The sequence below is a fragment of the Dasypus novemcinctus genome, chromosome 2, assembly GCF_030445035.2.
Source record: "Dasypus novemcinctus isolate mDasNov1 chromosome 2, mDasNov1.1.hap2, whole genome shotgun sequence".
NCBI classification, from domain to species: Eukaryota; Metazoa; Chordata; class Mammalia; order Cingulata; family Dasypodidae; genus Dasypus; species Dasypus novemcinctus.
In genome coordinates, this window is record NC_080674.1 from 199,257,721 (window position 1) to 199,272,204 (window position 14,484).

The 14,484-nt window shown below is 43.6% G+C and overlaps 1 pseudogene; it reads right to left on the bottom strand.

Annotated features, from left to right (window-relative positions):
* Positions 1-12,821: 12,821 nt before the first annotated feature.
* On the bottom strand, positions 12,822-14,127 carry LOC101445956 (large ribosomal subunit protein uL18-like; annotated as a pseudogene).
* Positions 14,128-14,484: the final 357 nt, after the last annotated feature.

Genomic DNA, 14,484 nt, shown 5'->3' on the forward strand with positions numbered 1-14,484 from the left:
CCACATGAGCCAGGAGACCCTGGGTATTGAACCCTGGACCTCCTATATGGTAGGCAGACACTCTATCTGTTGCGCCACATCTGTTTCCCCATTTTTGGACTTTAAATCATGTTACCTAGCTACAGTGGTAAAAGCAACTTGATACTGATATAAAGATAGACATATAGACTAATGGAATCAAATTGATGATTCAGAAGCATACCTTCGCATCTATGGTTGAGCGATTTTTGAAAAGGCTATCAAACTCACCCAGCTGGGGCAGAACAGTCTATTCAACAAATGGTGCTGAGAGAACTGGATATCTATATCCAAAAGAAAGAAAGAGGACCCCTATCTTACACCTTATACAAAAATTAATTCAAAATGGATCAGAGTCCTAAATATAGAAGTAATAACTCCTAGAAGAAAAGTAGGGAATCTCCTTCAAGACCTGGCAGTAGGTGATGGTTTCTTAAGCCTTACAACAAGAGCATGAGCAATGAAAGAAAAAATAGATAAATGGGACCTCCTCAGACTTAAACAATTTTGTGCTTCAAAGGACTTTGTCAAGAAGGTGAAAAGGCAGCCCACTCAATGGAAGAAAATATTTGGAAACCACATACATGATAAGCTTGATTTACATGCCTTATAAACAGAATACAACTCAACAATAAAAGAACAAGCAATCCAATTAAAAAATGGGCAAAATACTTAAATAGACATTTCTCCAATTAGGAAATATAAATGGTGAAAAGCACATGAAAAAAAATGTTCAACATCACTAGCTATTAGGGAAATTCCAATCAAAACTACAATGAGATATCTCATTCCTCATAGAATGGCCATTACTAAAAAACAGAAAACAACAAGTGCTGGAGAGGATGTGAGAAATTGGAAAATTCTTTCACTGTTGGTGAGAATGTAGAATGGTGCAGCCTCTGTAGAAGGCAGTTTTGGTGGTTCCTCAAGAAACTAAATATAGAAATGCCATATGATCCAGCAATCCCATTACTAGAAATATATTCAGAGGAACTGAGAGTAAGGACCCAAACTCACATTTACACAGTCATGATCACAGAGGCATTATTCAAAGTTGCCAAAAGATGGAAACAACCCAAGTGTCCATCAACCAATGAATGGATAAAACAAAATGTTGTATATACATATAATGGAATACTGTGCTGCTATAAGAATATATTAAAACAGGACACATGAACGAACTTGGAGGACATTATGCTAAGTGAAATAAGCCAGACACAAAAGGACAAATATTGTATGGTCTCACTAATATGAACTAATTATGAAGAATAAACACAAGGAGTTAAAACAAACAGTATATAGGTTACTAGGAGACAGGATGTGGGTTGAGAAAGGGTACTGATGCTTAATGAATGTAGAATTTTTAATTAGCTTAACTGTAAATGTGTGGAAATGGATACAGTTGACGGTAATGCATTGTAGTGAGTATAAATAACACTGCTGGTTTATAAATAGGACTGTGGCTGAAAGGGGTAGTGTAGGGATGTAAATGTCAGTTGAAAGTTAGAGAATAATCACTATGAATAACAGTGAACCCAGAGGCAGATGAGGATTGTGATTCATACAAATACAAGAATGTTCTTCTATGAACTAGAACAAATGTACACCACTATTACAAGGTGGTAAGACTATGGTGATGCATGGAGAAAATAGAATAAGTATACGTAACAGTAATATTGTAATATTATTGCATCAGTGTTAAAGAAGGTACTATATCAAGACTGGGGATCAGTAATGGGGGTTATGGGATTTTTTCTTTTAGATGAAGGAAAATGTTAAAAGATTTACTGAGGTGATGACTGCACAACTCTGTGATGAAAGTGAGAGCCACTGAGTGCACACTTTGGATAGAATGTATAAGTCACAGAACTGTATAACGGTGAACCAAGTGGTGGAAGATGGACTGTGGTTAATAGCACAAATATGAGATTGTTCTCTCATGAACTATAATAAATTTACAATACTAATATACAGTGTTAGTAATAGGGAGTGTATGGAAAAATATACCGAATGTATGTTAAGAACCATAGTTCATGGTAATAGTCTGATAATGTTGTTACATAACCTGTAACAAATGTTCCACAACAACGTAAGGTGTTGGTAGAAGGGTGATGGATGGGAATTATGTACATTATGCACAATTTCTCTAATAAAAAATATATGTTAAAAAATCAGGGAAGCAGACTTGGCCCAATGGATAGGGTGTCCACCTACCACATGGGAGGTCCGCGGTCCAAACCCCGGGCCTCCTTGGCCCAGGTAGAGCTGGCCCACGCGCAGTACTGATGGCACAAGGAGTGTTGTGCCACGCTGGGGTGCCCCCGCGTAGGGGAGCCTCACGCACAAGGAGTGCGCCCCATAAGGAGAGCCACCCAGTGCGAAAGAAAGTGCAGCCTGCCCAAGAATGGTGCCGCACACATGGAGAGCTGACACAACAAGATGATGCAACAAAAAGAAACACAGGGGAAGCAGACTTGGCCCAATGGATAGGGCGTCCGCCTACCACAAGGGAGGTCCATGGTTCAAACCCCGGGCCTCCTTGGCCCATGTGGAGCTGGCCCATGCGCAGTGCTGATGCGCGCAAGGAGTGCCCTGCCACGCAGGGGTGTCCCCCGCGTAGGGGAGCCCCATGCGCAAAGAGTGCGCACCATAAGGAGAGCTGCCCAGTGGAAAGAAAGTGCAGCCTGCCCAAGAATGGCACCACACACACGGAGAGCTGATACAACAAGATGATGCAACAAAAAGAACTGCAGATTCCCGATGCCACTGACAAGGATAGAAGCCGTCACAGAAGAACACACAGCGAATGGGCACAGAGAGCAGACAACTGGGGTGGGGGCGGGGGAGGGGGGGAGAGAAATAAATAAAAAATAAATCTTAAAAAAAAAAAATCAATTGACCATGGATGTGAGGGTCTATTTCTGAACCCTCAATTTGATTCCATTTGTCAATTTGTCTATCTTTATGCCAGTATGCTGGTTTTTTTTACCACTATGGAAAATAATACGCTTTAAAGTCTGGATGTGGCCTGTGACTTTGTTGTTTTTTTTTACAAAAAATGTTTTCGGCTATCCAGGGACTCTTACTCTTTCATATAAATTTGATAATTGGCTTTTCCAATTTTACAAAGAAGGGTATTGGAATTTTTATTGGAATTGTGTTAAATCTGTAAATCAGTTTGGGTAGAATTGACATCTTAATGATATTTAGTCTTCCAGCCCATGAACATGGAATATTCTTCCATTTATTTAGATCATCTTTGGTTTCTTTTAGCAATATTTCATAGTTTTCTGAATATAGGTCCTTTATCTTCTTGGTTAAATTTATTCCTAAATATTTGATTCTTTTAGTCATTACTGTAAAAGGAATTTTTTTCTGATTGCCCCTCAGATTGCTAATTAGTAGTGTATAGGAATGCTACTGATTTTTAAAAATGATTTATTTATTTATTTTCCCCCTTCCCCTCCTCCTGCCTTGCTGTTTTTGCTGTCTGTGTTGTCTTCTCTTCTCATTTTCTCTCCTCTAGGATTCACTGGGATTCGATCCAGGAAAATACCTCTGATGGGGAGAGAGGTTCCCTGTCGATTGCGCTACCTCAGTTTCTGGTTTCTGCTGTGTTTCACCTTGAATCTTCCCTTGGCTCTCTTTTGTTGCATCATCATCTTGCTGAGTGACTCACTTGCACAGGGCACGGGCTCACCAGGTGGGCACTTGTGTGGGCACTCATGTGGGCACTGGCTCACCATGCGGGCACCCACGTGGGCACTCGTGTGGGCACGGGCTCACCAGGTGGGCACTTGTGTGGGCACTCGTGTGGGCGCTGGCTCACCATGCGGGCACCCATGTGGGCACTCGTGTGGGCACTGGCTCACCAGGCGGGCACTTGTGTGGGCACTCGTGTGGGCACAGGCTCACCATGCGGGCACTTGTGTGGGGACTCGTGTGGGCACTGGCTCACCAGGCGGGCACTTGTGCGGGCACTCGTGTGGGCACAGGCTCACCAGGTGGGCACTTGTGTGGGCACTCGTGTGGGCAATGGCTCACCAGCGGGCACCCACGTGGGCACTCGTGTGGGCACGGGCTCACCAGGCGGGCACTTGTGTGGGCACTCGTGTGGGCACAGGCTCACCAGGCGGGCACTTGTGTGGGCACTCGTGTGGGCACTGGCTCACCAGCGGGCACCCACGTGGGCACTGGCTCAACATGCGGGTACTTGTGTGGGCACTCGTGTGGGCACTGGCTCACCACGTGGGCACTTGTGTGGGCACTCGTGTGGGCACAGGCTCACCAGGCGGGCACTTGTGTGGGCACTCGTGTGGGCACTGGCTCACCAACGGGCACCCACGTGGGCACTGGCTCACCATGTGGGTACTTGTGTGGGCACTCGTGTGGGCACTGGCTCACCAGGCGGGCACTTGTGTGGGCACTCGTGTGGGCACAGGCTCACCATGCGGGCACTTGTGTGGGCACTCGTGTGGGCACTGGCTCACCAGGCGGGCACTTGTGTGGGCACTCGTGTGGGCATGGGCTCACCAGGCGGGCACTTGTGTGGGCACTCGTGTGGGCACTGGCTCACCAGCGGGCACCCACGTGGGCACTGGCTCACCATGCGGGTACTTGTGTGGGCACTCGTGTGGGCACTGGCTCACCAGGCGGGCACTTGTGTGGGCACTCGTGTGGGCACTGGCTCACCAGGCGGGCACTTGTGTGGGCACTCGTGTGGGCACTGGCTCACCAGGTGGGCACTTGTGTGGGCACTCGTGTGGGCACAGGCTCACCAGGCGGGCACTTGTGTGGGCACTCGTGTGGGCACAGGCTCACCAGGCGGGCACTTGTGTGGGCACTCGTGTGGGCACTGGCTCACCAGGTGGGCACTTGTGTGGGCACTCGTGTGGGCACAGGCTCACCAGGCGGGCACTTGTGTGGGCACTCGTGTGGGCACTGGCTCACCAGCGGGCACCCACGTGGGCACTGGCTCACCATGCGGGTACTTGTGTGGGCACTCGTGTGGGCACTGGCTCACCAGGCGGGCACTTGTGTGGGCACTCGTGTGGGCACTGGCTCACCAGCGGGCACCCACGTGGGCACTGGCTCACCATGCGGGTACTTGTGTGGGCACTCGTGTGGGCACTGGCTCACCAGGTGGGCACTTGTGTGGGCACTCGTGTGGGCACTGGCTCACCAGCGGGCACCCACGTGGGCACTGGCTCACCATGCGGGTACTTGTGTGGGCACTCGTGTGGGCACTGGCTCACCAGGTGGGCACTTGTGTGGGCACTCGTGTGGGCACAGGCTCACCAGGCGGGCACTTGTGTGGGCACTCGTGTGGGCACTGGCTCACCATGCAGGCATGCTTTGTCTTCTTCTTTTTCACCAGGAGGCCCCAGGGATTGAACCCGGGTCCTCCCATATGGTAGGTGGAAGCTCTATCACTTGAGCCACATTTGCTTCCCACTACTGATTTTTTGTTTTGTTTTTAATTAATAGACTTTATTTTTAGAGCAGGTTTAGTTTTACAGAAACTTGAGCAGATAGTACAGGGAGCTCCCATATATTCCCTCTCTCCCCCGTCACATTTCCCCCTTTAAACCCTTTTTAAAAATATATTTTTATTAGAAAGGTTGTGAATTTACAAAGCAGTCATGCACATGTGTGGAATACCCATACAACATCCCTCCACCAACACAACACATTGTTGTGGAATATTTGCTACAGATCATGGGATAGCACCATTAGACTATTACCATCAACCATGGTCCACAGCATGTGTTTGGTGTAGCCTTTTCATACACTATTACCACATTACATCTTTGGCATTGATGCAAGAATATTACAGTATTGTTAACTATAGTCCATAGGTTACATTAATTGTATTTTCCCCATGCTTCTCCATATTCTTACCGCCTTGTAATAGTGATGTACATTTGTTCTAGTTCACAGAAGGACACTCCTGTATTAATCACAATTCTCATTCACCTCTGGGTTCATTATGTTATTCAGTCCCTAGATTATTCTCTAGCTTTCATTTAATTGACATTTACATCCCTAGACTAGCCTTTTCAGCCACAAATCCCATTTATAAAACAGCTTTTAGTTCTACTCATTATAACATGTTACCATCAACTCTATCCATTTCTATACTTTTACAGTCAAGTTAACTAAAACTTCTACATATCAGAACCCCTTATCAGGCCTCCTCTTATCTCCTAATAACCTATACTCTAGGTTTTAACTCCATATGTTTATTCTTCATATTTAATTCATATTAGGGAGACCATGCAATATTTGTCCTTTTGCATCTGGCTTATTTCACATAATATAATGTCTCCAAGGTTCATCCATGTTATCATATGTGCCCCAATTTCATTTCTTCTTACAGCAGCATAGTATTCCATCATATTGAAATCAGAAAGTGCAGGATTCCTCTAGGTTCTTGGCTATGTCACATAAAAGAGCTTAAGAACATGCAAGTTTAGTTAGGCCAGTAAAGAGTCTGTTGAGAGAAATGAGAGAAAAGAAAATTGCACATCCAGATGTGGATGCAGGCTACCTCCAGGCAAAGGGAGCGCCTTAGGTCCAGGGACTGCCTTTCTTAAAGCTGTTCTTCCCTCCTCCCCTTTCCTAAGGCTGGGGAGGGGCCTCAGCTGTGTGCTGTTCTGTTTGGTTGCCTTTCAGTCCCCACCTGTTAGCTCTCAGGGGACCAATGGTGAGGCCTTTTGTTTGGAGTTATCTTGGACCAATGGTGAGGCTTGTTTGCGGTTATCTGGGACTTCCTCTTGACCTTGGGGGAGTTCCAAATAGGACCCCATGGCCAGGGTCTCAGCAGGGTCTTTCTGGCTTTGTTCTTAGTAGTGGCTTCCCCCAGGGGGTTTCCAGGCAGGGGTCTCATGGCCATGTTCTCTGCCAGGTCCTAGCTGTGACTTCTCCTCTCTCATCCCCCATACCAATGCTTATTGATTCATTAGTTGATGGACACTTGCATTGTTTCCATCTTTTGGTAATTATAAATGATACCACTGTGAACATGGGTGTGCAAATATTAGTATCTGTACATGCCACAGTTTCCAGTTCTTCTGGATATATTCCTAGTGGAGGAATTGCTGGACCATATGGCAGTTCTATATTTAGCTTCCTAAAGAACTGCCAAGTTGTATTCCAAAGAGCATGCACCATTTTACAACCCCACCAGCAGTGAATGAGTGTTCCTATTTCTCCATATCCTCTCCAGCACTTATTATTTTAAAAATTTAAATAATGGCCATTCTCTGCAGTGTGAGATGATATCTCCTTGTAGGTTTTTTTTTTGATGTGCGTTTCCCTAATAGCTAATGATGTTGAACGTTTTTTCATATGGTGGCCAGCAAAAGGTGCTCTTCATCAAACCCTTCCATGGAGGCGAATCCTTCAATTTACACTAGCTCTTCTGAATGAGCAAGTTGTGTTGGTTACATTTGGTGAAGAGAAACTGCACTCAGTCCTCTGCCACACCCTCTCCCTTCCCAGGGAGGAATCTGTCCTTTTCCCTCTCTGTTGGGGGCTCAGCCACAGGTTTTAGCAAGGCTCTTTTCTTTGGGGGTTTGGAGGATGGGCAGCATTCCCAACTATGGTGGTATCAGCTTCCAGTTTTCCCTTTGGCCTTTCTGTCTCTCCATCCCCAGGCCTTCCAGATGACGCATACAGCACTCTCTGGGTCTGCATGGATTCCCAAAGTGGCTCCCTCAGATGACTTCCCTATTTTGCAAGAGAGCTGCACCCTGCCTGAGCTACTCTGATGCCATCTTGGACCCTCTCCTTCTCAATATAATTTATTTATATCTTTGTTATTTCTTTCTTTCTATTGCTTGGAGATTAGTTTGCTGTTGTTTTTTTAGTTCTTCCAAGTATGCAGTTAGGTCTTTGATTTTAGCGATTTCTTTTTTTAAAGGTAAGCATTTAGAGCTTTAAATTTCCCTCTCAGCACTGCCTTTGCTGCATCCTGTAAGTCTTAATAGTTAGTGTTCTTGATTTCATTTATCTCAAAATATCTTTCTTTAGCTGCTTTCAAAATTCTCTCTTTATGTTTGGAATTTGATATCTGATTAGTATGTTTCATGGAGTAGGTCTATTAGGGTTTTCTTCTAGTTTTGAGCATGTCATGCTTCTTAGACATGTGTATTTATGTCTTTCATGTGAGTTGCAAAAATTTTAGCCATTATTTCCTAAAATATTCTTTCTACTCCTTTTCCACTGTCTTCACCTTTTAGAACATCCATGATGCATATGTTTGTATGCTTCATACTGTCACTCAAGTGCCTGAGACACTGCTCAATATTTCCTATGGTTTTCTCTATTTGGTCTTCTGACTCTATGATTTGGATCATCCCTCTCTTCTAGTTCACTGATTATTTCTTCTGCCTGCTCAAATCTTCTGTTGTATGCCTCTAGTGTATTTGTTTTTGGTTGTGCATTTTTTTTCTTTATTACAGAATTTGTGGATTTACAGAACAATTGTGTGTAAAATACAGAATTCCCATATACCACCTTATTTAACACCTTGAATTGGTATGGAACATTTGTTAAAATTGATGATAGCACATTTTTATAATTGTACTATTAACTTAGAGTTCACTGTGTAGTGTAGTTACATGGATTGTTTTAAAAATTTTACCACATTTATTTGACATCATGATTTCTTCACTCTTACTAAGTCAATACAATTCGGGGAAATAAATTATCCCTTCCTTTTTTTGTTGCTTGTGTGTTAGTAGGGGTGGGAAGAATGGGATATGAGAGAATAGATAAAGGGTCTAAGAAATGGAAAGACAGATAGAGGAAATGAGGTTGAAGACAGAAAATATGAGTGTTTTTATGAATGCCTTCTCTAAAAAAACAGTATGAAGCAACAAAATGCAAAGATGATAGCATGAATGTTTTCTTTTTACATGGATTTCTGAAAGTATGAAATAATATGAGACCACACCAAAGATACATTAATTATACAGCATCATGGTGCAAGTTTCCTATTAGACATACATATATTCTTTTTTCTCATTTTTAAAATTCCATAGATGACATTTGTATTAGTCAGCCAAAGGGGTGCTAATGCAAAATACCAGAAATCTGCTGACTTTTATAAAGTGTATTTATTTGGGGTAGAAACTTGCAGTTACCAGACCATAAAGCATAAGTTACTTCCCTCACCAAAGTCTGTTGTCACATGTTGGAGCAAGATGGCTGCCGATGTCTGCAAGGGTTCAGGCTCCTCTCCCTCTTAAGGCTCTGTGGTCCCAGCTTCTTCTAATATCAGCTGTAGGCTGGGACAAGTCTTTTCTCTCTTGGGGCTCATTTGTCTCCAGACTCAGCTGCTCTGCTCTCTCCACAAGGCCATTTGTAAACTTTCAGGCAAATGGCTTGTCTCTCTTCCTGGGGTCTTCTTCTAATGGAGGCTTCTTTCTTTCCTCACAGGTCTGCTTCTCTGTGTGTTTACTTCCTGGGGCTCCAGGATCAAAACTCTAACTTTCTCTTCTGCCATGTCATTTTCCCTGTGAGTCCCTGCCCACAAAGGGGGTGGTGAATCAGTATCCTACTGACATGGCCCAATCAAATCCTTAATCATAAATAATTCAAGTAAAAGTGAAATCTTCAAATCCAATACAATCTAATGTATCACTAGCCCAGAGGAAAGACCAGTTTACAAACATAATCCAATATCTATTTTTAGAATTCATAAATAATGCCAAACTGTTATAGCATTATTCATGAAGCATTTTTAGTATATTACTCAGGAAATATTACTTTGACCATGTAAGCACCAATGTTAGCAGAAAACACTGCTGGTTGTCACGTAAAGGTGCTTCTTTCTAGTAACACTTAATTTTATATTTAGAACTTAACAGAGTTTAATATCTTGAAGGGCATTCCTTTTTCAGTTGGGTTTACAACTCATCTGCAACACTAAATGTAGATTAAATAATGATCACACATTGGTTAAAGGTTTATACATAACAGCCCCTTGTCTAGTCTTGTCCAGAGAGTAACTGTAAATAAATTGTTCTTGTTCATTTTTTCTTCTTCCATTTCCTTAAATGTCTTTATCCAAATGATTTGATGCTTCATAAATGCCTGTAAGGCAAAGCTGTGTCAGTGCTGGAGATGCCTGTCACAAAGATCAGAATGTGTGCAGATAACCCTGCATTGTGTTATCTCATCGGCTCTGCCCAGTCCACAGGGGTAAAACACGGAGGAGATCTGATGTCTTCAATCCCAACAATGCCAGCACCAAGATGTTCTGCAGGATTGAACTGCAAGAGCTGTTGAATAGGTGAGTGATCCACTTTGGAGACACATTTTGGCACGTTCAAAATAGTGTGAGTATTTATTCCTGCTGGATGGCACTCAACCAGAGTCTTGCCATTGAGAAGTTCAAAGAGGACAGCACCCAAACGCCACCAATCACAGGCTTCAGTTTCTTCTGTGATAGCTCCAACCTCTGGGGCATAGTTTATTCTCTTTATAGTATTGCTGTCACAGGAATCTTCAACCTCACTCCACCTGCTAAAATATGTTAGCTGAATGTGAACTTCTGAATGCTGCAGTACAAGGAATACTCACTCCTCAGAGATGATGTGCTTGTGCAGACACGCCATGTTGGGCACACAGTGGGGGATGATCATATTTCTGTTCCTGCTATATTCACTGCTTTTCCTTAGACCCTGATCAATCACTCCAAGGACCGTGAAGGCCTTCATCTCCTTGGCAGGGCTCCTTAGGTTCCAAGGGGGCCTTGAACTTAGAGATCTTTGATACTGCGATACATCAAGTTGGGGTTTCCATAAAGGATAGAGATACTCTCTGCCCACGTAAGATAATCTGCTGTTCCTTTCTTCACAGCTTCCCAATGGGTAGGGCTTGACTCTTCTTCCGTACTACCCTCAGGAAAGCCATCAGTGAGGAAATCTGAATGAGCTTCTGCAGGACCAGTTAATTCAGAACCACCATTAATTACTCCACCCTTGAAAAAATCTTCAAGCTATTTACTATTATAGGGAGCAGGAATAGTTGCAGAGAACTGTAGCAGATCTTTACTGTCTTATCTCTTCAATAACAGCTTCATCAAATCATCCAAATACTATTCCTTTAACAAATAGACGAAAGAATTCTGAATGTTGGAATAAGTTTTTGTGAATTTGCCAGTGTTCTTTGTGCAGTCACTGTATCTCTTCCATACAGTTATCTCCTGGACATCCTCTGGATTTCTTTGTGAAGCAACCTGGGCAGCAACCTTATACACAATGAAGCCCCTTGGGTGTCATTGGGGCTAGTGACCTTGTTGAAATGGGCAAGTTCTGCAACTCACTCCTGGGAAGAGCTCATTCTCCCACTACGTCTGCCTCTGCCACCTGCCTGGGAACATCAGGGTAACCCAGCACCATGGCAGACTGGGCTCCTAAGGCAGCAGTGAAGTGGCAAGGGCTAGTTCCATGGATTTTTCAATATTTATTTATGTATTCCCCCCTCTCCCCCATGCTCTCCTTTCTGTGTCCATTCACTGTGTGCTCTTCTGTGTCTGCTTGTCTTCTCATTAGGTGGCACTGGGAACTGATCCTGGGACCTTCCAGAGTGGGAGAGAGGTGATCATTCTCTTGTGCCACCTCAGCTCCCTGGTCTGCTGCAACTCTTATTGTCTCTCCTCTGTGTCTCTTTTTTGTTGTGCCGTCTTCCTGCACTAGCTTTCCACTCAGGCCAGCTTGCTGCACAGGCCTCCTGTGTGGGCCAGCACTCCTGTGTGGGCCAGTGCTCCTGCACAGGCCAGCACTCCTGCTTGGGTTAGCTCACCATGCAGACCAGCTCTCTGCGTAGGCCAGCTCGCCTTCACCAGGAGGCCCTGGGAATCGAACCCTGGACCTCCCATATGGTAGATAGGAACCCAGTCACTTGAGCCACATCCACCTTACCATGGGTTTTTAAAAAATTTATTTTGTTACCATATATATAATCTAACCTTTCTCCTTTTAATCACATTTAGATATATATATTTCAGTGCTGTTAATTACCTTCACAATGTTGCGCTACCATCACTACCATCCATTATCAAAAGAGTTCTTTCATTCCAAATAGGAACCTGGCAAATTTTAAGCCTTACCATCCCATTACCTACTCCCACCCTGTCCCCTGATAACCTAAATTATAGGTTATCATGACCATAAGTTTGTTTATTTTAATTGTTTCAAATCAGTGAGACCAAACAATATTTGTCTTTATGTGTCTGGCTTATTTCACTCAAAATATCTTCAAGGTTCATCCATGTTGTCACACGTTTCAGGTTTTATTCCTTTTTATGGCTCAATAATATTCCACTGTATGTATATACCACATTTTATTTATCCACTCATCAGTTGATGGACATTTGGGCTGCTTCCATCTTTGGGCAATATGAATAACGCTGCTGTGAACATTGGTATGCAAATATTTGTTTGCATCCCTGCTTTCAGTTCCTTTGGCTCTCCACCTAGCAGCAAGATTGCCATGTCATATGGCAGTTCTGCACTTAGCTTTCTGAGGAACAGCCAAACTATCTCCCACAACAGCTGTGCCATTTTTCACCAGTAATAAATGAGTGTTCCTATTTCTTTGCATTCTCTCCAACATTTGTTATTTTCTTATTTTTTTTTAATATCTGCCATTTCAATGGGTGTCAAATGGTATTTAATTATGATTTTGATTTGCACTTTCCTGATGGCTAATGATATTGACCATCTTTTTATTTTTTTTCCAAGTTGGTAAGTTTATTGTTTTTACCTGAAAAATCTTCATAGAAAATTGATTTAGCTCTCAGCAGCCCACTCCTGAGCTCTGAGGAAACTTGCCTTCCTCTGAGCTATCCAATCTTTCCTTTGGGAAAAAGACATTTTGAGATGGTTCCACCTCTTCTTTTCAACTTCTTTCTTAGGCCTTTTCTCATAAATTGGATTCTCTCATATAGCAGCACGGGCTTTCTTGTACATCTCCTCCATCATGTCTGTAGTTACATTGTTATTTATGTATTGAGAGTATTGTTTCTTGTAAGCATCTTTATTTTCTTCCATTAGGTAACGCTTATAATCCACAACATTCTGACGTGATGTACTTCCAATGTACTCGGCACTGAATCCTTGCTTTCTGAATCATAACCCAGGACTTACTTGGTGCTATGAGGGATAGGAAAGCCTCCATCTAAAGCTCCTTTCAAAGCCCCCAAAACTTTATTTCCAGTGGTAGTTCTTGCAAGTCCTGCATCCAAATAGCAGGTGAGGGCACCAGGTTGACCATCAATACTTTACACATTGTATTCATCTCCAGTTACATCCACTTGGCCTCCATAGATCTTGTCCTTGCCAAACATGTTTAGAAGACTGCCAGTCAGCAGCAGGCCAGTACAATATCCTGCAGCATAATTTGTCAGGCCAACCTTCACACCATACTTTGGGAGTTCATATGTGTAAACTGCACAGATTATCATATCCCCTTGTATATGGGTATAAACAATCTGACAAGTGATAATTCTGTTGGTTACACAAACTATCATCCTGCATTGGGTGTGAAGTACTTATTTTTATCCTGGATTACCAAGCATTTCCGAATATAGTAATCAGTTTTACCCTCTCATCTTCTAAATTTCACTTGGTATCTCTTTTTTTAAAAATTTCTCTCTCTTCCCCCCCAGACCCCCAATTGTCTGTTCTCTGTGGCCATTCGCTGTGTGTTCTTCTGTGATCGCTTCTATCCTTATCAGAGGCACCGGGAATCTGTGTTTCTTTTTGTTGCATCATCTTGCTGTGTCAGCTCTCCGTGTGTGCGGCACCATTCTTGGTCAGGCTGCACTTTCTTTCACATTGGGTGGCTCTCCTTATGGGGCGCACTGCTTGCGTGTGGGCCTTCCCTATGTGGGGGACATCCCTGCGTGGCAGGGCACTCCTTGCATGCATCAGCACTGCGCATGGGCCAGCTCCACAGGGGTCAAGGAGGCACGGGGTTTGAACCGCGGACCTCCCATGTGGTAGGCGGACACCCTATCCATTGGGCCAAGTCCGCTTCCCTCACTTGGTATCTCTTGAAATAGGCCACATTCTTGACAATTTTAACTACCCCCATTGTGTGGAACAGAGACCAGTGTCTGTGCCTTGCCACAGATGTGCAGGCCCAGGAGCAGTATGGGTGGGGGCAAACATTGAGCATCTTTTCATGGCCATTTGTATATCTTCTTTAAAGGGTGCCTGTTCAAGTCTTTGGCTCAATTTTTAATTCAGTTGTTTGTCTTTTTGCTGGTAAATTGAAGGACTTCTTTATATAGTCTGGATAGTAATCCTTTATTGGATATGTGGTTTCCAAATATTTTCTCCCATTGTGTAGGGTGATGTAAAAATTTTTAAATTTTGATGGATCTTGGTTTGCTGTAGGACTGACAATGCAAAGTACCAGAAACATGTTGGCTTTTATAAAGGAACGTAC